This window comes from Eulemur rufifrons, chromosome 30 (genome assembly GCF_041146395.1).
Source record: "Eulemur rufifrons isolate Redbay chromosome 30, OSU_ERuf_1, whole genome shotgun sequence".
NCBI lineage: Eukaryota > Metazoa > Chordata > Mammalia > Primates > Lemuridae > Eulemur > Eulemur rufifrons.
This window is the reverse complement of record NC_091012.1, coordinates 16,304,994-16,329,769: the sequence shown is the minus strand read 5'-3', so window position 1 is coordinate 16,329,769 and position 24,776 is coordinate 16,304,994. Positions and strand designations below refer to the sequence as shown.

The 24,776-nt window shown below is 36.0% G+C and overlaps 1 pseudogene; it reads left to right on the top strand.

Moving 5' to 3' along the window:
- Positions 1–24,776, top strand: part of LOC138378792 (zinc finger protein 708-like) — a 45,240-nt pseudogene that overhangs the window by 6,826 nt on the left and 13,638 nt on the right.

Sequence of the window (24,776 nt, the reverse complement as noted above, 5' to 3'; positions counted from 1 at the left end):
CAATGGTGATATAGCATGTTGTTTTTATTCCTGAAGATTTGTTTTCAAATCAAGAAGTGCAATGTCTTTTTGTTTTTATTTTCTAAAACAGTCTGACTGTTTATTGTTCCAATACATTTTAGAATTTATTTTATTTATTTTTTTTTATTTCAGCTTATTATGGGGGTACAAAATTTAGGTTATGTATGTTGCCCATCCCTCCCTACCCCCCCGTCAGAGCTTCAAGCATGTCCATTACCCAGACAGTGTGCATCACACTCATTATTTAGGTATACACCCCATCCCCTCCTGCCACCCCCTCATCTGCCCGACACCCAATTGGTGTTATTCCCAAATGTGCACTTAGGTGATGATCAGGGAAACCAATTTGCTGGTGAGTACATGTGGTGCTTATTTTTCCATTCTTGGGATACTTCACTTAGTAGAATGGGTTCCAACTCCTTTATATAACTCCAGATCAAGTATGATTGGAACTTATTAACATTGCATTAAATTTGTATATTACTGTGGATACTATTGACATCTGAACAATTTTAAATCATCTGACCATTGAGCATGAATACATTTAAGAGTGTGTTTAATTTTGACATATTTTTGTATTAGCCAGTTTATCTTTTGCTTTTGATTTCTAGGTCCACTTCATTTTTGCCAAAAAATATATATTATATGTTTTTAGCCTTCTTCAAGTTGATAAGACTTAAGTGTCCTAACAGCATTTGCCATGTCTGATTGAAACTATTGTGTATTCTGCTATCTTTGACTGAAGAGCTCTGTAAATATCTTTCACATCTAACTGGTCTATAATGTTTTTCCTATTATCTGTTTCTTATTGATCTTCTATCAAATTTTTGTATTCATCATTGAAAGTGAGGTCTCCAAGTCTCCTATAATTAGTGTGTTGCTAGGTGTTTCTTGCAACACTTCTGTCCACACTTTTGTTTATATTTGCTTAACATGTTTAGAAGCCATGATGTATATAATATATATTTAAAAATATCTATGATAAAATATGTGCATTGCATATATATCTTCTATGTGTATTCTGTGCTATAGATTTCTGCTGAATGACCCGTTTTATCATTATATTATAACAGTCTTTGTCTCTTCTCATGGTTTTTGACTTAAAGTGTATTTCCTTTAATTATGGCCAAAATATCCTCCTCTAATTATTTACATACATTTATTTTTACAATTACATTCAACCAATTTGACTTTTCAGAGCTAAGGGAAGGCTTTTGTAGGTGGCATATTGTAGGACACTGTTTGTTTTTAATTGATAAAGTCATCTTATTTTTCATTAGAGAATTTAAACCACTTATATTTAAAGTAACTTCTAAAGGATATGAAGTTACCATTGAAATTTGTTAATTCTTTCCCATGTGCCCTGTAGATACATGGTTCCTCACTGCCTGTCTTATTCTCTTTATTTTTGTTTCCTTGATTTGGAAGTGACATGCTTTGCTTGCTTTCCCATTTACTTTTGCATACCTTCTACAGGCATTCTGTTTGTGACCACATTAGGAAATGGAGACTACCTAAATAATCTCTATGTTATAACAATATATCTTAATCTCATAACAACTTCACTTCAAGTGAATAAAAAACCTATACGCCTTAAAGTGCCACATGTTCTTATTAACGTCACAAATTATACCTTTTATATTGTATATATTAGAACAGCTTTTTGCACATTTATGCCTTCAGTTTTTTTTTAATTCTATAGAATTATTATGAGGGTTTATGAACCATCATGATCATATAGAATTCTATATCTGTTTATAGATTTATCTTTAACACAGAGCTTTATGTTTTTAAGTGTTTATAATGCTACCCAACATCATTTTATTTTTCATCACAGTGGACTTCCTTTACCTTTCTTCTGGCCTATTCATGTGGTGATGAACACCACTGACTTTTGCTTAACTTGGAAAATCTTTAATTTTTCTCTTGTTTTTGAAAAAAATATTTCCCAGAGGAAGCCTTCTTAGTTGGTAGTATTTTTTTTATCACTCTGGAATTTAGAAAATCCTTAGCTGCCTTATTCTCCAAATAATCTTTCTGCCATTTTCCCACTATATTCTTCTTCTAGGAATCTTTCTTAGATATATTGGTCTACCTGATTGTGTCCAAGAGTCCCATACTCCACCTTCAGTTGTCTCCCTTTTAAAATTTTGCTTCCATGACTCAATATTTATAAATGAAATGTCTTCAACTTTCTGATTCTTCTGCTTCATTAAGTGTGCTTCTGTGATTCTCTAGAGAATTTTTCAACTCAGTTATTGTATTTTTCAGATCCACAATTTGTGTTGGGTTCTTGTTATAGTTTTTATGTCTGTTAATATCTCAGTTTCTTCAGGCATCATTTTGCAGATTTTGTTGTCTGTGTTTCCTTTTGTTTGTAGGGGATGTTTCAGATGATTATTTTTAATATTTTTCAGATACTGCAAATATCTCCATTTCTTAAGCATTGATTCCTGGAGATTTATGTTTTTTGTTGCTGTGGAACAGGTTTTGTGAATCCTCTGTATTCCCTGAAATCTTGTGATAAGTTCAGTTAATTTTATCTTTGTTTTTACCTATGTATTGTAATTTTGTGTGACAATATTGAACTCTGCTCCCTTTAACTCAGTATGAGTTACTATTTAAATTGGAATTAGCAATTTAGCCATTGCTAAAATAATTCTGTATGTGTTTGCTTGCCGGTATGAGTAAAAATTATGTCTAGTGTGTTTCAAACTTGCTTGTTTTCTTGGTTTGTGGTCTATAATTTTTTTATCTTGACTAGGTGAGTAGTCATAAAAATTGTAATTTCAGCAGCTCTTTATTGGTGAATGTATATTATATTTGTGTGAGAGAAATAATCATGTAAGGAGACTTCAGGATGGCTGACGAGAACCAAGGCTTGGTCGGACCTTTCAGGTAGAACAGTTGAGAATTCAACAGATGGGAGTGGAGGATGATTCCTGGTCAGCAGTGGACCATAGAGTCTGAAATAAGTGGATTCCAGGACAATAAGAGCAGGTAATGAGCAGCTGAGAAGAGAGGAGGATAGAAGATACGAACTGGCACAAATAAAATCACAGAACTTCTGGAGCCCAGGGAAAAAGTAAGGGATTTTGACCTCCCCCACTCAGGTGCCTCAGGCCTGCAATAGGATGCATGTCTCTCATGCCATGTGAATGTGCTATGAGCAACAAGAGAGGCAGCATCACTACACCTGGACACCCCATCTTCTGCATCTGATACACTCCTGGCATCCCAGGAAGTAATTTTGGCTTAAGGTTCTCATAGCTGTGTGACCCCACACTCACCCCATAGCAACTACCAAAGCACCTTGCACTGAGTGACTAAGCCTGCTTTGGGTAACGGGTAGCACACTTCCAGCAAAAGTTGCACTGAGTGACTGAGCATGCCTTTGGCAATGGGGTGCAAACTACCAGCCAAGCCTGCCTTGGAAAGTGTACCTGGTGCTGCAACTCAGAGAGGAGGAGGTTGGACTGGCAGTCAAGTTTCCTGAGAGTGTTACAGGAAGACCATGGCCCGTTCTCGCCACCATAGCTGATGCTGGAATTCTCTGTGCTGAGATGCCCAGCTCTCAGTGCCACGGGTGCATTTTCACCTAGCTCCAGCAGTGTGGCCTCAGCTTGTGATCTTCCCATTGACAGGTACTTGGTGCATCTGCCTGCTAATAGCAAAGTCAACAGATGACAAGCACTGAGGAAGGGTCCCAGTTTCAAAATCAGGCAGTGAATGAAAGGCTGTGTCCATTGGGAGGGTGTGGAGGAGAAAAGGAAAACACTGGTCTATCAATGTTCCCCCTCCAAACCTACCCTCAAGAACTGCCATATTGGATTTTGCTGAACCAGGGAGAATCAATTTGCATAAATACTGGTTCCCAAGGTAACTAAATTCATCTGGCGCCTCCGTCTGACTTATAGAAGCTGCCCGCAACACCACTCACTTTAATAGAGAGTTCAGCTTGATCCAAAAGTTCCTTGAGCTGCCAGTGTTCCCCAAGGGGAAGTGTCCCTCTTGCAGAGTTTCCTGAGGGTAGAGAGAAGACAATATAGTTGAATGGGGTCACTTCAGCCCCTTCTGGAACCAGAGGCATGGAATGGACCTTTAACCTATACATATCTGTGAACAGCATTTGTGGAACTGTAGGACAGCATAATCCAACCTAACCTCACTCAGCCTAATTCCCCACCTGCCTCTTCTGTGGTAGTAAATAAATGACTTACATGGAGGTTTCAGGGCCCCCACCCAATGCCTGGGGTATTGGAGGGCTTCTCCTGAGGAGCTAGAGCTGGCCACAGGATCCAAAAACAATAGTTTACCTTCTTCCTTCCTGCAAACACCATCTACTTACAGGGAGATAAACTCACATGCCTGTTACACAATTACTCAATCATAGAGGGTTTAGTTGATTCTCACTCACAAGCACCAACTAACTCAGAAAATAAACTGTGTATATCATTATCTAAACAAGAAAAAATCCAAAATAAAGAAGCAAAGTCTGCTCCAGATGAGAAGGAACCAGCAAATGGACTCTGGATGTATGAAGAATCACAGTGAAGCATTACACCCAAATGGGAACACCAGCTCCCTAGCAATGGATACCAACCAAAAACAGAATACTGAAAGGACCTATGAAGTATTTCAAACATTGATAGAAAGGAAGCTTCATGAAATTCAAGATAAAATGCAATCCCAACACAAACCACAAAAACTATGCAAAAACAGAATGAAAAATTTACAAAAGATATTGAATTAAAGAAAAATCAAACAGAGTTTCTGGAAAGGAAAAATTCATTCAACGAACTACAAATCACAGTGGAATGCCTTAAGAACAGGTTACATCAGGCAGAAGAAAGAAACTCAGAACTTGAAACAACACCTTTCAATTAAACAAGTCAATCACAGAGATAGAGCAGAGAAATAAGAGGAATGAGCAAAGTCTACAAGATACATTGGATCATGTAAAGAGGCCTAAGATAAGAATCTTAGGGACTCCTGAGGGTGAAGGAGAAAATAAACAAGGGTTGTATAATTTTGGGGGTAAAATTAAGGAAAATTTTCATGTCCCTGCTACAACTCTACATATCCAGGTTCAAGAAGCTCACAGAACCCTTGGGAGATTCATCAAGGGACAAAAATATCACAACACATTGTCATCAGACTAGCCAAAATAAACATGAAAGAGATACTCCTAAGAGCCATAACGTGAAAGGAGCAGGTAACGTGCGAAGGAAACCCTGTTAGACTAACTGCAGACCTCTTAGCTGGGACCTATAAGTCAAAAGGGATTGGGGCCCTATTGGGTCTTCTCAAACAGAATAATACCCAGACTGGATGTTTGTGTTTTCCAAAATTAAGTTTCACTTGAGGTGAAAATAAAGTCTTTCTCAGACATGCGAACACTGAGGGAATTCATCAAGACAAGACCTTCCCTGCAGGGAGTACTCAGAACTTCGTTATTCATAGATCAGCATGATAAACACTTAACAACATGAAATCACCCAAGAGCTAAGGTAGAAGTCCAGTGGCTTAAGAGATAAAACAAACCAACAACATTCAACTCAACAGGATGAACAGAAATCCACCACATTAATCAAATATTTCAATAAATGTGAATGGTTTTAACTACCTAGTGAAGAGACATACGCTGGCTAAATACATAAACATACACAAGTAAGTATCTGCTATCTTCAGGAAACACATTTAACCCACAAGGACTCATCCAGACTAAAGGTCAAACGACAACATTGTATGCTAATTGAAACCCAAAGAAAGCTGGAGTAACAGTTCTCATATCAGATAACTTCGACTTCAAATCAACAAAAGTAATGAAAGAGAAAGATGGCCATTATATAATGACAAATAGAACAATTCTGCAAGAAGGTATAACAATCTAAAATATTTATTATGCACCAAATACAGGAACACACAGATTCATACTGCTAAAACTACTTGACCTAAACAAAATCATAGATAATACAACCATAATGCCAGGGACTTCAACACCCTGCTGACAGAACTATACAGCTCCTCCAAACAGAAAATAAACAAAAAGACAAGGGATTTAAATAAAACTCCAGAACATATGGGCCTACTAGACAGTTACAGAACATTCTATCCCAAAACACCAAAAAATACTTTTGGCTCATCAGCTCAGAGGACATTCTCTAAGATTGATCATGTCCTAAGCCATAAAAAATGTCCCCCAAAATTAAAAAAAAATAGAAATTATACCATGCATTTTCTCAGACCACACTAGAATAAAATTAGAAATCAACAACAGAAACACTCATCTCTACACAAAGTCATGAAGACTAAACAACCAACTGCTGAATGATTGGCAGATCGAGGAGGAAATTAAGATGCAAATGAAAATATTCTCTCAACTAAATGATAATGAGACACAAGTTATCCAAATCTTTGAAAACAGCTAAAGCACCCTGAGAGGAAAATTCATAGTCATAAATCCCTACATCCAAAAGACAGAAAGGTAACACATCAACAATGTAATGAATCAACTGAAAGAACTGAAAGAGGATGAGCAAACCAATCCCAAACTCAGCAGAAGAAAGAATATAGCCAAGATCACAACAGAACTAAATGAAATTGATAACCAAGGAACTAAACAGAAGATTAATGAAGCAGAAAGTTGGTTTTGGAATAGATAAACAAAATCGACCTGCCTTTTATGAGGTTAACCAGAAGCAGAAAAGATAGGACTCGAATAAGCTCAATTTGGAATGAAAAAGGAGAAATTACAACTGATTCCACAGAAATACAAAATATCATCTTTGAATAGTCTAAAAATCTCTATGCACATAAACAAGAAAACGTGCAGAAAATGGGCAAATTCTTAGAAAAACCAGCCTCCCTAGGCTCATTCATGATGATATGCAATTCTTGAACAGACCAATATCAGGACTGGTATTGAAGTAGTAATAAATAACTTTCCTTAAGAATAAAGTCGTGAACCACATTGTTTCACTCCTGAATTCTACCATACATAAAAATAAGTACTGGAGCCTATCCTGCAGAAATTATTGTACATTGAAAAGGAAGAAATCCTCCCCAACATATTTTACAAAGCCAACATTGCCTTGATATCAAAGCCAGAAAAGGACAGAACAAAAAGAAGAAAAATACAGAGAAATATTCCTTATGAATATGGATAACAAATTCTCAATAAATTCCTAGAAAATGGAATTCAGCTGGTCTTCAAAGAAATAATCCATTATGATCAAGCGGGCTTCTTTCTAGAGATGCAGGCATGGTTGAACATAGGCAAATCTATTAATCTAATTACATACATGAAAGGGAAATAAAAGATTTTGACAAGAAACTACTGGAGTTGATAAATCAGTTCAGCAAAGTCTCAGGTTACAAAATAAGTGTACACAAATCAGTAGCCTTCACACGAGCCAACAACTGTGAAACTGAGAACCAAATCAAAGACTCATACCTTTCATAGTAGCAACAAAGTAAATGAAATACTTATGAATATATCTAACTAAGGAGGTGAAGGACTTCTACAGGGAGAATTACAAAACACTGAGGAAGGAAATAGAAGAGTATACAAACATATGGAAAAGCATACCATGCTCATAGACAGGCAGAATCAACATGATTAAAATGTCTATACTACTGAAAATAATCTATAGATTCAATACAATCCCTGTTAAAATATTAACATGATTTTTTACCGATTGAGAAAAAGTAATTCTACGCTTCATATGGAACAAGAGAAGACCCTGTATAACAAAACCAACCTTAAGGAAAATGAACAAATTGGGAGGCATCCATTTACCAGACTTTAAGCTATAGTGCAAGGGTATAGTAATGAAAACAGCATGGTACTGTCACAAGAACAGGACATAGACCAATGGAAGAGATCTGAGAACCCAGACATAAAACCATCCTCATATAGCCATGTGATAGCAGACAAGAACGTACACTGGGGAAAGGAATCCCTATTCAATAAATGATCCAGTGAAAATTAGGTAGCCACATGTAGAAGAGTAAAACAGGATCCGAACCTCTCATCTGTCACAAAAAAAACAACTCACAGTGGATAAAAGACTTAAACCTATGTCGTGAAACCATAAGAATCCTAGAAGAAAATGTTGAAAATACTCTTACAGACTTCAGACTAGGCAAAGAATTTATGAGGAAGACCCCCAAAACTATCACAGAAACAACAAAAATAAGTAGATGGGACCTGATCAGACTAGAAAGCTTCTGCACAGCCAGTGAAAGTATAACTAGAGCAAATAGTCAAGCTAGAGAATGGGAGAAAATATTTGCATGCTATATATCCAATAAATTGCTAATAACTAGAATTTATATATAACACAGGAAAATCAGTAAGAAAAACAATAAAACAACCCCATTAAAGGTGTGAAAAGGACATGAACAGAAAGTGTTTTAAAGAAGATGTACTAATGGGCAACAAACATATGAAAAAAATGTGCACATCTCTAATCATCAGAGAAGTGCAAATGAAATCCACAGTGAGATATCACTTTACTCCAGTGAGAATGGCTTTTATCAATAAGTTCAAAACAAGTGTAGGTGTGGATGTAGAGAGATAGGAACACTTATATATACTACTGGTGGGACTACAAACTGGTATAATCTCTATGGAAAGTTATATGAAAACATATCAAAGTACTAAAAGTGGAACTACCATTTGATCTGGCAATTCCACTACTTGGTATCTCCCCAATGAAAAAATGTCATGTTCTAATAAAGACATCTGCACTTGAATGTTTATAACATCACAATTTACAATTGCAAAGATGTTGAAATAACCTTGGTAATTATAAATACATGCATATAAATATATGTATAAATATATATAAAAATATGATATTTGTATACCATAGAGTAGTACTAAGCCTCAAAAATCAGTTGTTAAATCACATACCTTGTATTATCCTGGATTGTATTGGAGCCCATTCTTTTAAGTAAAGTATCACAAGAATGCAAAAAACGTGCACCACACCTGCTCATTATCAAATTGTTATCAATTGATCCACACATATGTGACCAAATGGAAGTAAAAATCAGCAGGTATTAGACCACTGGAAGGGTGTGTAGGTGTTGGGAAAATTCACATCTAACGAGTGTGGTGCACACAATGTGTGGATGCGCACACTTGTAGGTTTGATCACTTGGTGCAAAAGCAATACATATAATCTGAATGATTTACTGCCATAATGCTTTGAAACTAAAAAAAAGAAACAGTTTTATAATCTGCAGGATAGTTTTGAAAAGCCTCATAACTGTGTATCTCTTTAAGATATTATTTTTATTTTAATTATTGTAAAATCACAAAAATTATAATCTTAATTACTTTTAATTATTCACATCAGTCATGTTAACTATATTTACATCATTACGCAATATATGTCTAGAATGTATGTATTTCGTAAAACTAAAATTCAGTACACATGAGAAAACTACCCATTTTCCCCATTGCCTAACTGTTGACAAGCACCATCATGTTTTCTGTTTCTAGGAGTGTAACTGGTTTAGAAATATTGTACAAGTATAATCATAAAATATCTGTCTTATTCTGCTTAACATTTCCTTAAGCATAATGTCATCAAGCTTTATCTCTACTGTGGATGTTATTAGATTATCGTTTTTTTTAAAGCTGAGAAATAATCCATTATTTCTAAATTTCAAATTGTATTTATCCTTTCATTTTGTAAGGGCAGTTTGGGTTTCTTTCATCTACTGGCCTTTGTGAATAATGATGAAATAAATATGAGTGTGAAGATACCTTTTTATTTTACAATATATGCACGAGATTATATTTGTGTTTCTTTCTGATTCATTGGTCCAGTTTTCTGTCTTTCTTTTTTTTTATTTCATCTTATTGTTATGGGGGATACAGAATTGCAGGTTACATACGTTGGCTATGTACCGCCTTTCCCCCCAAGTCAGAGCTCCAGGCGTGTCTGATCCCCAGATAGTGCGCGTTGCACCCATCATGCCAGTAGAAAACTTCATTGACTACTGTAGCTTTTTTAATGTTTTAAAATGGGGAAGTGTGGTCCCAATAGCATTGTTTCTCTTTTTGATGATTGTTCAGATCTTTGTGGTCTCTTGAGATTCCATATTATTTTTGGGTTTGCTGTTTCCATTTTTGAAAAAAATTAAATTGAGAATTTGAAAGGAATTGTATTGAATCTGTAGACTGCTATCGACGTCTTCAGAGCATTAAGTCATCTCTTGAACAAGAACGTGTTCAAAAGTGTGTTATTTTCATATATTTGTGAATTTTTCTCTGTTTCTTCTGTTATTTATTCACAGTTTCATTCCATTCTGGTCAGAAATTAAAGTGTGTAAAATTTCAGTTTTCTAACATTGGTTAAGACTTGTTTTGTGGCCATACAGGTAGTTTTTTAGGAAGAATGTTTTATGAGCTATCAAGAAGATTGTATGTTCTATTATTATTCTGTAGAGTATTCCCTATATATCTGTTAGGTCTAATTGCTCTATGTTGTTTTGAAATCTTCTGTTTTCTTATTATTAATTTGACTGGCTTTATTATTATGGTAAGTGGAATATCAAAGTATCCTATTATTTTGCTGTCCCTTTCTTTCTTCAATTCTGTCAATGTTTTCTTTATATATTTGCGAACCTTGATGTGAGATAAAGATAGATATCATATATATGTATTGCTTTCATGGGTTCTCAATGAATGACATCTTTCTATATTAAATGTCCTTGTTTGTCTCTTGTGACAGTTTTGGCTTAAAGTGTATTTTATAAACTATAACATTTTTCACTTCAAATGTAATGTGCCTAATATAACTTTGAACTCCACTGCTCTTACATGCTTAAGGTTTTCGTGGTATATTTTGTTATATCCTGCCAGATTTAGTCTATTGTTTTTACAAGCTATGAAGTACAGTCTCTTTAGAGAGAATAGAGTTGGATTGTTTAATCCATTTATTTAACTGTGTCTTCTGACTGGAAATAGCAGTACATAAATATTTACATAATTTTCTCAAAGGGAAGGACTTATAATTTCCCTAATATTAATTGTTTTTATATAACTTGTGTCACTATTTTTTGTTTCTTTCCTCTCCTTTTCTCCTGCATTGTGTGCCATTGATATTTAGGGACATATTTTGTTTCTTTGTCCACCTTCCTTTATGTATCTCTATAAACACTTCCCTGATGTTCACTGTGAGAATTACCTAAAATCCTTTAAAGTTGCAACATACGTTGAACTGAGAACTACTTAACTTCAGTTGTGTACAAAAATTCTTAATCTTTACACCTGCCCCCAACCTTATGATATCGATGTCAATAATTATGTCTTTTTACATTGTATATCAATAAACATATAGTAATGCTTTTTTATTTTGTCTTTTAAATTTTATAGCATAATTAAATGTTTTTGTACCATCATTATAGTACTGCAGAATTTTATTTTTGGTATGTGCATACGTTTCCCAGAGAGTTATATAGTTGTCATAGAAGACAGAAACCAGCTTATGGAAAGGCCATAAAAAAACAAATGTACGGCCATATGTGCCAATAGTTTCATTCTCTTTTGAAAGGGAGTCCAGGAGATGGGATTTTACTACTAATGTGATTCCTCTATATCAGCACAGAGGAAGGGCTTTGGTAGGTAAATGTAACAAACTTTCCTTCCAGTTCCATTTGGTTCTTGGTATCATTCTCATCTGGGGTGCTATAAACTATTAGCAGTTATGAATTCTCAAAAAAGTCATGTTTGTAAGTATACTTTTAAGGTCATACATCTGTGATGGAAGTAAGACCATGGTATTCTATTGTGCTTTCTTGCTAATGTGCTTGGTATAGTTTTATATATTCAAATTGTGAAGTATATTCACCTGAGTCCAGTTAGTGAGATACTTTGTTATTTTCATTTCTTTCAGAACTGTCTTCCCATTGCACCTGAGACCTGGTGCCAGAGCAGGGCATAAAAGACTCATTCCAGAAATCAATAATGAGACTATATGGAAGCTGTGGCCTTGAAAATGTACACTTAAGAGAAGAATGGCAGTGTGCGGGTGAGAGTAAGAGGCAGAAAGTATATTATGATGGTCTTACTCAATGTTTGTCAACTACCCACAGGAAAATTTGCAAATGTAATAAATGTATAAAAGTCTTTACAAATCTTCAAACCTAAATACACATAAGAAAAGACGTACAGGAGAGGGAAGATTTAAACATACTAAATGTGGAAAAACTTTTAACCACAGCTCAAAACTTTCTGGACATAGGAAAATTCATACAGGAGAGAAACCCTACAAGTGTGAAGAATGTGGAAAACCCTTTAACTGGCACTCAAAACTTACCACACATAAGAGAATTCATAGTGGAGAAAAACCATACAAATGTGAAGAATGTGGCAAAGCATTTACCCAGTGCTCAAACCTTAAGGTACATAAAAATGTTCATACCGGAGAGAAATTGTACAAATGTGAAGAATGTGGCAAAGCCTTTAGCTGGTACTCACGTCTTATTGAACATAAAAGAATTCATACAGGGGAGAAACCATACAAATGTGAAGAATGTGGCAAAGCCTTTAGCCGGTACTCACATCTTACTGAACATAAAAGAATTCATACAGGAGAGAAACCATACAAATGTGAAGAATGTGGCAAAGCCTTTAGACGTTGCACAGACCTCACTCTACATAAAAGAATTCATACAGGAGAGAATCTCTACAAGTGTGAAGAATGTGGCAAAGCCTTCACCCAGTCCTCAATCCTTATTCTACATAAAAGAATTCATAGTGGAGAGAAACCTTACAAATGTGAAGAATGTGGCAAAGCCTTTAGCTGGTGCTTAAGTCTTACTGAACATAAAAGAATTCATACAGGTGAGAAACCCTACAAGTGTGAAGAATGTGGCAAAGCCTTTAACTGGCACTCAAAACTTACTACACATAAGAGAATTCATAGTGGAGAGAAACCATACAAATGTGAAGAATGTGGCAAAGCATTTACCCAGTGCTCAAACCTTAAGGTACATAAAAAAGTTCATACCGGAGAGAAATCATACAAATGTGAAGAATGTGGCAAAGCCTTTAGCCGGTACTCACGTCTTACTGAACATAAAATAATTCATACAGGAGAGAAACCATACAAATGTGAAGAATGTGGCAAAGCCTTTAGACGATGCACAGACCTCACTCTACATAAAAGAATTCATACAGGAGAGAATCTCTACAAGTGTGAAGAATGTGGCAAAGCCTTCACCCAGTCCTCAATCCTTAGTCTACATAAAAGAATTCATAGTGGAGAGAAACCCTACAAATGTGAAGAATGTGGCAAAGCCTTTAGCTGGTGCTTAAGTCTTACTGAACATAAAAGAATTCATACAGGTGAGAAACCCTACAAGTGTGAAAAATGTGGCAAAGCCTTTACCAACTGCTCAAACCTTAAGGTACATAAAAAAATTCATACCAGAGAGAAATCATACAAATGTGAAGAATGTGGCAAAGCCTTTTGAGGGTGCACAGACCTCACTCAACATAAAAGAATTCATACAGGAGAGAAAGCCTACAAGTGTGAAAAATGTGGAAACGCCTTTACCAAGTCTTCAATCCTTACTCTGCATAAAAGAATTCATACAGGAGAGAAACCATACAAATGTGAAGAATGTGGCAAAGCCTTTATCAACTGCTCAAACCTTAAGGTACATGAAAAAATTCATACCGGAGAGAAATCATACAAATGTGAAGAATGTGGCAAAGCCTTTAGCCGGTACTCACATCTTACTGAACATAAAAGAATTCATACAGGAGAGAAACCATACAAATGTGAAGAATGTGGCAAAGCCTTTAGACGATGCACAGACCTCACTCTACATAAAAGAATTCATACAGGAGAGAATCTCTACAAGTGTGAAGAATGTGGCAAAGCCTTCACCCAGTCCTCAATCCTTATTTTACATAAAAGAATTCATAGTGGAGAGAAACCCTACAAATGTAAAGAATGTGGCAAAGCCTTTACCTGATGCTCAAACCTTAAGGTACATAAAAAAATTCATACTGGAGAGAAATCATACAAATGTGAAGAATGTGGCAAAGCCTTTAGCTGGTGCTTAAGTCTTACTGCACATAAAAGAATTCATACAGGAGAGAAACCATACAAATGTGAAGAATGTGGTAAAGCCTTTAGCCGGTGCACAGAACTCACTCTACATAAAAGAATTCATACAGGAGAGAAACCCTACAAGTGTGAAGAATGTGGCAAAGCCTTTACCCAGTGTTCAAACCTTAAGGTACATAAAAAAAATTCACACCAGAGAGAAATCGTACAAATGTGAAGAATGTGGCAAAGCCTTTAGGTGGTGCACAGACCTCACTCAACATAAAAGAATTCATAGTGGAGAGAAACCATACAAATGTGAAGAACATGGCAAAGCCTTTACCCAGTGCTCACATCTTAAGGTACATAAAAAAAAGTCATACAGGAGAGAAATCCTACAGATGTGAAGAATGTGGCAAAACCTTTACCTGGGACACATACCTTACTCTGCATAAAAGAATTCATACTGGAGAGAAACTCTACAAATGTGAAGAATGTGGCAAAGTCTTTACCCAGTGCTCACACCTTAATCTACATAAAGGAATTCATACCAGAGAAAAATTCTACAAATGTGAAAAATGTGGCAAAGTCTTTAATAACTGCTCACATCTTACTCAACATCAAAGACATCATACTAGATAAAAGTGAGATAAATGTAATGACTATGGAAGTGCTTTCCCAATGCATTAGCCTTAAATGCACAACAGTACTTATGCTGAAAGTAAACAATAATAATGCAGAGCACTGAACATACCTTTACTTCTGTCACAGATCTTATTGGACATGAGAGAACTTACACTGAAAAGAAACCCTCCAATGTTTTCTCAAGCATTGCTCAACATCAGAAAATTTTTAATAGATAGAAACCTTACAAATTTAATGAATGTGAAAAAAGATTTATGCAAAAGGTATGCCTTAGAGAACAACAGAGAATTGATACTTAAAACTACTTTGCAGATATAATAAATTTCAGAACAGATTTAATCAAAAATCAAGTCTAAATAGATATCAGGGGATTCACAGTACAATGCACTAAGGCACTAACTCATTCAACCATTTCTTTAAACCAGGTTTTTGACTATAGAGAATAATCCAGTTAAAATAGTTAGATAATTTATTTGTATGTCAGTTTTAAAAAAGAGAGAGTTTTTTTTGAGAGTTATAATTATGTGTAAAATATACTTTCTGGTCAAGGTGGGGTGAAAATGTAACAAAATATATTTTTTTGCATTTTTTGACAAGCAAATATTGATGTGATTCAACTCTCAAAGCAGTAGGTGCTATGCTTTCATTCCTAGTGTGCATGTGAATGTGTGTGGTTAATGGTAGCTACATCACAGTTATTAGAAGTCTTTCTCTATTAAGTAGGCATCATTCATGTACTTTTCCATGGAAAATTGAAATCACTGAAATGTAACATGTATGAAATAGAGAGGTGCTTTGTGGTTGACTTTTAACAAACAGTATTTAAAGTGATGTGTAATGTAGGTATACAGACTAATATTCTTCTCATTATAATCAGAATGAAACAATTACAATATTAGAAATAAATTGTTTTACTAATTGCAAATTAGGATGATGAAATAGAGTGAATTTTGAAATATTATTAGATTACATGTAAACTTAATTTGTTTTATTAAACTAAAAAAGGTTTTTAATGTGTCAAACATGTTGTAGATTGAATGAAGTGTTATTTTGCCATTAATATTAACCTGTTCGATATTACTCAAAGTTGGAGATAATGGATTGTAAAAATGAACAGTTGGGTTACACACTAAAATGGCATCATTTGTGATCCTTTTTTCCAGTGGCTTTAAATTTCTAATACTTTGATGAATAATGTTCCCAAAAGTTTTATTTTTTATTATTTTTGCAATTACATTGTTACTGTAATGCTTATAATAAAGATTGTCCACTTAATGAAAAGGAATCCATTTCTGAACACTGAATGACTACTTCTTCCATTTTATCCTACATTTTTCTTTCAGCATGCAACCGCTCTAGCTAGTGAAGCACAAATAAACACATTTTTTATTTACATGGAATCAAACATACAAATATGTCATGGTTAAGATGAACTTTAGTTGTAATAGATTTACAGAGTAAGTAATTATGTTTGTGTGAATGTGGATGTATACCTGTTTTGAAAAGAAAAGAAGAAATAATGGAAAAAATAGGTAATTTCAAAAGTGTTGAGAATTTACTAGCAAACTAGAAACTTCAAAGATTCTGAAAGCAATTTTTTTTTGCTTTATGTTGAATTAATTTGTTTAAAACCCTAAAGCTTCTGATTCAGAACCTGCCCACACCAATCCTCTGTTCTTACATGCTTATTACTCATTCTAGGCCTAATGTATAATTTTATTATTTCAAAGTTCATTAAGTATTCTTTATATGACATGCTCTTCAATTATAAGAATGATTTTTATAAAATTTAACAGTGCTCATGAAATAATCTGAAGGTATGGGTAATTCCACAGTGTATTAATTTCATTTTATTTACTTAGTACATTCTGTATTTTCCTTCTATTTTGGGGAGTGTATTGAAAGCACTTTTGGTTACTGTTTCTTTTAATTTTGGTCATTGACCTAATTAATTTATTGACTGTGTCAGGCTAATTTGTTCAGGTAAATACTAAGAAGGATTTATAAATTATGATTTTTTTTGATATTTAAATAGAAGGAACAAGTACAGGACAGTGTTATGTATGTAGTAAATGCTTTATAATTAGCTGTAAATATTTCTGTGGGAATGAGTTTGTGGCTCTAGGTAAGAGATTGAAAATGTCCAGGGTGAAAAAATGGCATTGATTTTGCATATGGAGAGAGGAGACCTACAGAACAACCAACACTTGGAATTTATAAGTGGAAACTCTACTTCTTTGATTTCTTAATTATCTCCAGTGTTTTTTGCTATCTTTTTATCTTCATTCCCTTCTACAAATGTATCTAAGCCATTCTTCTTTCTGTCTGTACTTGGTCTACAACTTTCTCACTGTTGTACTCACCCCCTGCCAGTTCACATAGTACTTTATAATTTCTGATGAGAAGTTCAGTATTTTTTAATTTGGTGAAAGAAAAAATTTAACTAGAGAGTTTGAGGCCATTTATAGGTTATACATGCAGCATTCTGATTACTTAAGATTAGAGAGATTCAGTGTCCTAAGCTAAAAGTAAGAGCCTTAAAGTACAAAGAAAGATAAACAATTCTGAATGCCAGAGGATTAAATCAAGAACTCAGTATTGTTTGCTTTGCAAAAGCAAGATGTTATTAGATCCTAACATATAATGTCATAAATATGAAAATAATTAAAATCAGTAAAGCATTAATAATTGTGTGATGTGTATGGTAGGCACTATATAAATAAACATCACAATTTGGCCATCTCTTAATAGAGAGTTTAGGTAAAGGAAGAAGTTTGAATTTAATTTTCTATGAATTACTTATGTGTACAACATACGCATCCATCTAGAATCTACTTATGACCGTGTATTTTCAGTATTAGAATGTTATAGAATGATTTCTGTGGATTTAAAATTTGGAATAATCTTTCTTTACCTGATATTTCAATCTTAGAGAATTTATTTTATAGGACTTTATTTCAGTTGGTGCAGTGCACAGTACAGAGTTTTCATTTTTGGTCATCTAACTGTGGCCAACAATTTGGTGATTCTCTCTAGAGGAATCTCGGATCATGGCAGCTTTTTGATTGAAAATTTCATCAGTGATTTGGCATGCAATCTTGTTTTCTGTGCTGACAGTGGCCAGAGGTGGGACAATGAGCACCACATACCTCTTTAGTGTTTTCCATACCATAATCATCAGCACCAAGAAGTCCAGGTCCCCTAAGCTTCAAATAAAAGCATTAAAGCCCCTTTCGTGTTCTGTCCTGGATTCTGAATCTGCTGGTAAATATCAGAGTTCCCTTGCTTATGACTGACAAATAGAATGACAAAAACAGCACTAAAACTATATATTTTTGATACTGTTCAGCCAAGCTCATGACAAAGATCCAGGGTTAGCATTCAGAACAATGCTATACTTCAAATATTTTTATTGATTTTTTTAATTGACTGATAATATTATATGTATTTACCATGTAAAATGTGATGATTTGAAATATACACACACACACACACACACACGCACACCCATTGTCTAATGCTTATTCTAGCTAATTAACAAATGCTTTACTTCTCATAGTTATCACCTTTGTGGTGAAGAACACTTATTGACTGTCTCAGCATATTTCTTTTTAATTTTTATTTTTTTATTCTTATTTCAGTATATTGTGAGGGTACAGAAGTTTAGGTTATATATATTGCCCTTGCCCCCCCCCACCCCCACGAGTCAGAGCTTCAAAGGAGTCCATCCCCTAGACAGTGCACATCGCACTCATTATGTATGCATAGACCCATCCCCTCCCCCACCCACATCTGCCCAACACCTGATTGATGTTATTCCTGCATGTGCTCTTAGGTGATGATCAGTGAAACCAATTTTCTGGTGAGTACATGTGGTGCTTATTTTTCCTTTCTTGGGATACTTCACTTAGTACAATGGGTTCCAACACTTTCCAGGAAAATACAAGAGGTGCTATATCACCATTGTTTCCTATAGCTGAGTAGTACTCCATGGTATACATATACCACATTTTATTAATCCACTCATGGATTGATGGGCACTTGGGTTGTTTTCACATCTTTGCAATTGTGAGTTGTGCTGCTATAAACATTCGAGTGCAGACGTCTTTTTTATACAATGTTTTTTGTTCTTTTGGGTAGATGCCCAGTAATGGGATTGCTGGATCAAATGGTACTTCTGCTTGTGTCTGTTTAAGGTATCTCCATATTGCTTTCCACAGAGGTTGTACTAGTTTGCAGTCCCACCAGCAGTGTATGAGTGTTCCTATTTCTCCACACCCACACCAGCATTTATTGTTTTCGAACTTTTTGATGCAGACCATTCTAACTGGAGATAACTGATATCTCATTGTGGTTTTGATTTGCATTTCTCTGATGATTAGAGATGTTGAACATTTTTTCATATATTTGTTAGCCATTGGTCTATTTCTTTTGAAAAGTTTCTGTTCATGTCCTTTGCCCATTTTTTGATAGGGTTGTTTGATTTTTTTCTTGCTGATTGTCCTGAGTTCTATATAGATTCTAGTTATCAGCCCTTTATTGGATGTGTAACATGAGAATATGTTCTCCCATTCTGTAGGTTGTCTATTTGCTCTCGTGATAGTTTCCTTGGCTGTGCAGAAGCTTTTTAATTTGATCAGGTCCCATTTATTTATTTTTGTGTTGCTGTTATTGCCTTTCGGGTCTTCATAAATTCTTTGCCTAGGCCAATGTCTATAAGGGTTTTTCCAACATTTTCTTCTATAATTCTTATAGTTTCACACCTTAGGTTTAAGTCTGATATCCACCATGTGTTGGTTTTAGTGAGAAGTGAAAGGTGTGGATTCTGTTTCAGTCTTCTACATGTGGCTATCCAGTTTTCTCAGCACCATTTATTGAATAAGGATTCTTTTCCCCAGTGTGTTTTTGTCTGCTTTTTGAAAGATTAGATGGCTATATGAGGATGGTTCCATATTCTTCTTTAGAGACTTTTTCTAACCAAGTGGCTTCTTTTCTAATCCTTCCTAGATGAGTCTCTGTATCACAGGAAGTATTTACGTATATACACAACAAGATGTATTTGTCACCATACATATACTTTGTTTCTCAGCTAATATATAATCTGAAATCTGTAAATTTTTTTTTTTTTTTTTTTTTGAGACAGAGTCTCACTTTGTTGCCCGGGCTAGAGTGAGTGCCGTGGCGTCAGTCTAGCTCACAGCAACCTCAAACTCCTGGGCTTAAGCGATCCTACTGCCTCAGCCTCCCGAGTAGCTGGGACTACAGGCATGCGCCACCATGCCCGGCTAATTTTTTGTATATATATATTTTAGTTGTCCATATAATTTCTTTCTATTTTTAGTAGAGACGGGGTCTCGCTTTTGCTCAGGCTGGTCTCGAACTCCTGACCTCGAGCGATCCACCCGCCTCGGCCTCCCAGAGTGCTAGGATTACAGGCGTGAGCCACCACGCCCGGCCTAAAATCTGTAAATTTTGTCATTATTTTCTTATTTCGGAAGTCCCATATGTTTATTATATTGTGCGTATGCTATTGGGCTAATCATTTCTGAAAAATATCTTAGATAAAAAATTTTGAAAGTCAACAAGTAAAAAATTTTGATTACATAAATATTAATTTACAGTTTGTGTTGGTAGGAAACACTTTAGATACCATTTTAAAATAAGATCAATACTCAAGTGTATTTGAAAAATGGATTTTTTTCAATTTACCTTAAGCAATACACTTTTAAAGTAAGAAAATATAAATAATTAAAAGAGGGTATATCTTACCACAATTCCCAAGAAACATACAAACTGAGCATAAACAACAGAATCAGATTTTTTAATGCTGCTCTAATTTGTTTTATTACATTACATGGATAATGACATCCTTTGCATATCATCACATGTGCATCATGGCATCAGTGTTAAGGACTTCCATCCATTTTACCACACATTATTGAACCAGGCTTCATCATTGCACATTTTTTTTTCAAACAAAGCTGATATGAAAACACCTTCATGCTCATACTGTAATAATTCCTGATGGTATGCCCTAAGATATGACCAAAACAAAGGGACTGGGTTTTTTGCGCTCATTTTTCCCACAATTAAGTCAAGTATCTCCAGTGAGGAACATTTGAGGGACCTAGGACACATGGATGCCTGTGAATCTCACCCCATATCGGTCAGGCTGGGCCTGGGCTAGAAGAAGACACTTGGTGTTTCAGGGAAGGGAGGCTCTGTCCTCCTGCACATTGGCTGTTATGCCACAAATTGTCATGTGATTCCGTGTCTTTTTCCAGCTGGAAATGATGACTGTCAACCTCAAATAATCAAAAAGGTCCTCTAATTTAAAGAGAGTATTCATGTGCAAAGGTTCAGGATGGCCACCCAGGAGCATAGATTTAAGTTGCCCTGACTGTAACCTCTTATTAGTAGCAGTTACAAGTTGGTTTTTAAGGGAAAAAGAGAAGAGGCAGTTTCTAAGTTGTTCACCAAGAATTTACATTAAAATTACAAAAGGTATTTATTGGTTATACTTTGTTTTTTTATACCACATAAAATTCCAGAAACTGGAAGGTATGAGTGTGGCAGATAGTCCAGAACAAAATGTCTTGAAACAATTGCCCAGGCATGGTTTAGAGGATTGACATAAGTCACATAACTCATGTGTCTCTGGACCTGATCAATTCTGCATACCTCACATAGCTCAGAAAGCTCTGAGGTATTTTTCTTTTCCCAGGACACAGAGGAAATTTGTTCTGAGGGCAGACCTCTCCTCACACGTTGCTGCCACATGTGATAACTGTCCAATCACATACATGTGCACTAGGTAATGACATGGCCATGCCCCTTTCAGAACAAGGATACAAGATCATGAATTGCACCCACAGCACATTTGCACCTAGATTTTCCCACCAAAATCCCACACAAATACCTAGATGACTCCTGGATTATTCCTTGCCCCAATACTCCCTCTGTAAGCAGGAACCTGGTCCCTACACCAGCCTAGGATCTGGACCACCCAATCACAATCTCGTCTACATGGACACAGGAATAAGACATAGCCCTACCTGTGATTTTATCTATAGCAAAAAACAAAGCAAAACAAAACAAAAACACTGCACTGTTCCACAGCCATAGGTCCTTGATAGGACTTTCTCTGTTCTGCCTATTTTTTCCTACAAATCCTCTTTTTTGTCCACTCCATATGTCCAAGGCCACCACTCCGGTGCCTGGATATAGCACCTCCTGGAATTCAGATGTCCATAAGTTGAAGACTGTAGCCCTAGAGCTAGCTAGGGTAAGAGAAAATGCAGATTAGGAATCAGAGACTTAATTCTCAAAATTTAAAATGAGGGAAGAGATTTTGGCCCCCTCATTTTTCTTGAAGTACTTAATTTAGAAAACTTTTATATTGCAATTTTTTATGCCTCTTTGAAATATATGTACATTATTTAACAGCTAACTAGGGCCTTTGCCATTCTTTTTTTACTCAAGAATATCTTTCTCTAGGACCTGGGAACAATTGCTTTGAAGTTTAAACAGCCTGGAAGATAGAGCCCTATGCAACAGTTTTTGTAGAAAAGTAGGAGCCTAACTTCAGGAGGCACCTGGATCCAAGTTGCAAATCTATATCTTGTCATGAAAACAACATAAGTATATTTTTCCTTTGAATATAACCAATTCAAATTTCCTTTGAATATAACCAAAACAGAGATATTTCTCCAATTTCCAGGTGAATTTAGGATGTACTATATATGACAAATGGTGCTGTTAAGTCTTCTACTTAAAGAGTAATGCTGGCAATTTTTCTTTATTTTTGCAATCTCTTAGCAGACTGCCTGTCATGCATATCACATTCTGGTTTAATTATGTAATAAAATAGTTTTCCTTCTGTTCTACCATCGTGGATAATTTTTCTGGGGCTTGAGAAGATATTATTATTATATTACTGAAATGCTGTCCAGAGTTTTCAGAGATGATACAACTATAACAAGGTGCCCATAATGTTTCACTGTAGAGGGGTCTTTTCCTCTGGGGCTTCCAGTCACAAACCCACAATTGTGCAGCTAATTGTACACTGCCCCAAATATGTAGGAAGATTTATTTCTCTGCCTATTTGGGATCTACAGTCTCTTCTAGAGCAATTACGGCAGATTTCTACAAAAAATAACTTCACAGGGAAGCAGTCAGTCATCCCAGCTTTTTCTTTCATTGCACTTGGCATCTTTAGAACTTGAAACTGAGTCAGAGTCCATGGGGTCCCAAAACTCAACCAGGCTTGCACATGTGCTTTGAGTAGGCCTTACACTCTCAACTTTCCCCTTCTCTTGCACAAATGTTCATGGGCATACAGAAGGCACCTGCAAATTCCCAACCTCTCCAAGACCCAAATCTATAGCTCTAAAATTTAAATCCACGTCCTGGGGTTCTTCAGGATATGTTAGAGCCTTTCCATGAGGACTCTCTCCTCCAGCTTCCCTCCCCTCACTGAAACACCCAAGAATACAGAGCCCAGTTGACTCCATTTAAAACTGCCTATAAGATCTGGCCCCAACCTGAGATTCACAAAACAGGGCCAGACTTTGAGTTGAGGATACTCAGAAGACCTAGGGGAGACATTTTCTGCACTGAGAGAGATCAACAGAGATATCTTAAAGCCCCATTTTGGAGTGCACCCTCTGAGTTTTCAAATCTTGTCCAGTGAGCTGCTTCTAGTACTGTGAGGGTTTCCTGGTGTAAATAGAATCTGGTGGCAGAATCTGTCCATGTAAACAAGCACCTCAGCAGCCAGAGGGGAGGGCCACAAAACATCCACTGCCATAACCACTGTGTTACTGGGTTTTAGGGTATTCTTGTTCTTCCTTCTGCCCCAGACTTAGCTGGTCATGGATAGGTAGTAGCACACAGATGATGCAGGGACAGCTGCTTAACCAGGGCAGGTTTATTCTCTCTTCTGACCCACAGAGTCAGCTGAGTGTCCCCTGCTTGGATCACCATGGGGGCATCAGGCTCATGTCACTAGAGATTCTCATACCAGGACCTGAGAGACTAACATATTGGGGACGTCATATGCAGGCTGGGCTCAGGCTGATGACAGGGTTTAATTCTTTCCATCTCAGAGGGAGAGAAAGGAGTAAACTAGGGTTTTTTTCTCCCCTCACAGAAGGAATCTTCTTGGTTGGTGCCCAGATGGGAGTTGCTCCAGTGTCTTGGTCCTTGGGTGAGGAACAAGGAGGAGGTCTGGAGATGCAAACTGATAGATAAATCAATTGCCTTCATTTTATCTGGCCATGAGAAAACCAGATGAAGCAGTCGTGGTCTTTAATGTCCTGAAACTTTCAGTCTAGAAAACATGTGTAAGTGGTGGCACTTAGCATTTTGTGTTCAGTGCCAAGAAGGGAGGTGTACAGGGGACTCGGGCTTCATTTGCACCACTTCCCTTATGTTGTTGTGAGTGCTGATGTCAACACTGAAGGACAATTCATGAAGAGAAGTGTTGTCTTTATCATTATGATTATTATTTCTATAGCTTTTGCATTAAGGATAAATATTTTGGTTCTATGTAATTTTCCTAGAAAAATTTGGTGTTTGGTTTAAATAGTTTGCTATTGTATTTTATAAAATAGATAAGGCTAAAATTTAAAAAGTGAAAATCAAACAAACTCTGTGAGTAAAATTTCTCTTGGTCAGGATTAGGAAGGAGAGAACTGGAAACAAACCAGCAGTATAGAGATCAGAAGCCCTGGACCTGCTCCCTACCCAGATCCACCCACTTCTGAGCCTGGTCCAGGTTGGCCCCACACTGGAATCTCCCCTCGCAGAACTGACTAGAAGAGATTATATTTTGGGTGCTGCTCTTGCTGTCTCCAAAGCTAGTGCTCACAAGTTTTTAAAACACAAAAGCAGGTAAATAGGAACAAAGGACTATATTTTGGGGCCTTATTTCTTTTCTCATTAAAACCTGTGTTTCTAGAGACATCCCACCTAGCAACCTGTTCTTCATTCCTGCAGATCCGGTAGTTGCTTCACAAGTTATAATAAGGT